This window comes from Microcebus murinus, unplaced genomic scaffold (assembly GCF_040939455.1).
Source record: "Microcebus murinus isolate Inina unplaced genomic scaffold, M.murinus_Inina_mat1.0 scaf023_hap2_Mmur4.0, whole genome shotgun sequence".
NCBI lineage: Eukaryota > Metazoa > Chordata > Mammalia > Primates > Cheirogaleidae > Microcebus > Microcebus murinus.
Window position 1 is genome coordinate 276,415 of NW_027438969.1, and position 2,174 is coordinate 278,588.

The 2,174-nt window shown below is 65.3% G+C and overlaps 1 pseudogene; it reads right to left on the bottom strand.

The window, feature by feature from the left end:
- Window positions 1-251: 251 nt before the first annotated feature.
- Window positions 252-370, bottom strand: LOC142867891 (uncharacterized; annotated as a pseudogene).
- Between the last annotated feature and the right edge of the window lie 1,804 nt (window positions 371-2,174).

Sequence of the window (2,174 nt, forward strand, 5' to 3'; positions counted from 1 at the left end):
GACTCTCAAGGTTTCCTCCAGCGTGTCGGCTCCCACAGAGCAGACCTTAGGTCTGAGACCTGACTGTCCAGAAGCCACGCATGCTGCCGCGTGGCGGCGGTGTCACGGCTCGGGACAAGAGGAGGCCCCACGGTGCGGGCTGGGGCGCCAGGCACCGCGGCGGGCGCTGAGGGTGGGGGTCACCCCCACCCTGGGCCGCCCCCGCACTCCCAGAAACGCTACAGAACCAGAGGCAAAAAAAAAAAAGAAGAAGCCTACGGCACCCGGTATTCCCGGGCGGTCTCCCATCCAAGTTCTAACCAGGCCCGACCCTGCTTAGCTTCCGAGACCAGACGGGATCGGGCGCGTTCGGGGTGGTGTGGCCGTGGACGGCGGAGGGCGCCCCTGCCCCGCTCAAGAAGCCGAGCCTCTCTGCGCTTCCCCGCCGCCTCCTCCCGCCCCAGGCCCCGCGCCGGGCCGGGCCTGTTGAGTTCGCCGGCCGGGTCCCGCGGGCTCCGAGGGACGGGGGTGACAGGCGGGGCGGGCAGGGAGCGGCGGGCCGGGGTTGGGGGCTGTCTCTGTATACACACACACTCACACTCACACTCACTCACTCACACTCACACTCACACAAGATGCGCCTCCACGGCTGGACCCGCCAAGGTGGAGACCTTCAAGCCCCCCTCCTCTCCTTGCCTGGCCTCCTTCACCTCCCCGCCCCCCACCCCCAGCGCGCCGGGGCCGCTGACTGCGCATGGGCGGGAGGGGCGGGGGGCTCGCCCTTTGACCCCAGCCAGGGGCGGCCCTCCCCCACAACCCCTTTCAGCTGCGCCCCCACCCTGTGGCCCGGCGGCCGCCTATTCCCCGGGGCCAGGGCTGGGGCACAGCGCACGGGGGAGGGGAGCCAGTGTATGGGGCGTCTCTCTCTCTCTCGGGATGTGTCCCATGGGTGGGGTGGGGTGGCGTGGTTTGTGGGGCGCTGAAGAAATCAGTCCCCTCCATCTCCTCCCTCTGGAAAACACCCAAGCCCTTGGAGAACTGCCCGCACCGCTACCGTGGGGGCCGGGACCCTCCTCTGTGTCCTCCTGTGGCCCAGTCCAAGGGGCCTGGGCCTGGCCGGGGCTGCATTGGACCCCAACCACCCTGGCGTGTGGACTCGCTAAAAATCGGCGATTAGATATTGGATTCCAGCGTCATTGAGGTCATTTCACTAATGAGTGCACCGCAAAGAGTTTCCTAATCCATCTGTGAGGGTGGCAACCGAAAGAGAATTTTAGAGCTGACAGAATAGGCGAGGAAAGGCATAGGAGATTTCCACACCCAGTAAGGAAGCCTTTCCCGAAATGGAAGAAAGAAAGGAGCAAACAGAGACACCGGTAGCCCGCCCGGATGAGAGTCTGCCCCCGAGAGAAAGTACCCTGACCAGGTTCACCCGTGGGTGGGTCGCGAGCTAGCGGCATTCAGAAGAGCGAGGCCCGCAGTCTGTGCAGAAGACACCTGCACTCGGGTGTGTGTGGCGGCACAATTCACAAGCAGCTCCAGATGTTAAACCAAGGAGAAGCCAGGGAGTTCCCAACGCCCCAGGTGTCCTCAGCCCACGACTGGCTGCTGTGGGAATGCGAAGCCCGGCTCCTTGTCTCAGAGCGGGGCAACCAGGAGGTGTGATGTCCACCCCGGGGTTCCCAGGAGGATCAGGCTGAAGCTGGGACTTGGCCTCAAAGTGTCCCCTCGCATGGCCACCCCCTTCCCCTTCCTGCTCCTCTACTCCTGGTGCCCCTCCATCCAGGGGCCAGACCTTAAAGAGTCACCCGCAAGAGAATCCTGGTCCCAAAGGAGCCTTCTGGGGGACCCCTGCTGAGAGAGGTTGTGGGCATGGCCCGCTGGGGCTCTGCCCGACCCAGGGCTGAGAGATGCAACCTCCCAGCTCTGGGTCCCTGCAGGAAGTGTTGGCAAGCACAGGGCCAGTCCTCCAAAGGCCCAGGTGCAGGGAGCCCAGGCCAAGCAGCCTGTGGAAGAAGCCACATGCTGTGCCACCCCGGGGAACACGACTGCAGGCCACGGCCCTTCCCACCTCCTCCTCCTCCACCTCCTCCTCCTCCTCCTCCTCCTCCTCCTCCTCCTCCTCCCACCCCGCCCCCGCCCCCGCCCCCACATGGCACAGGGCCCAGAGACACCTCAGACACTTGCTACCCAAA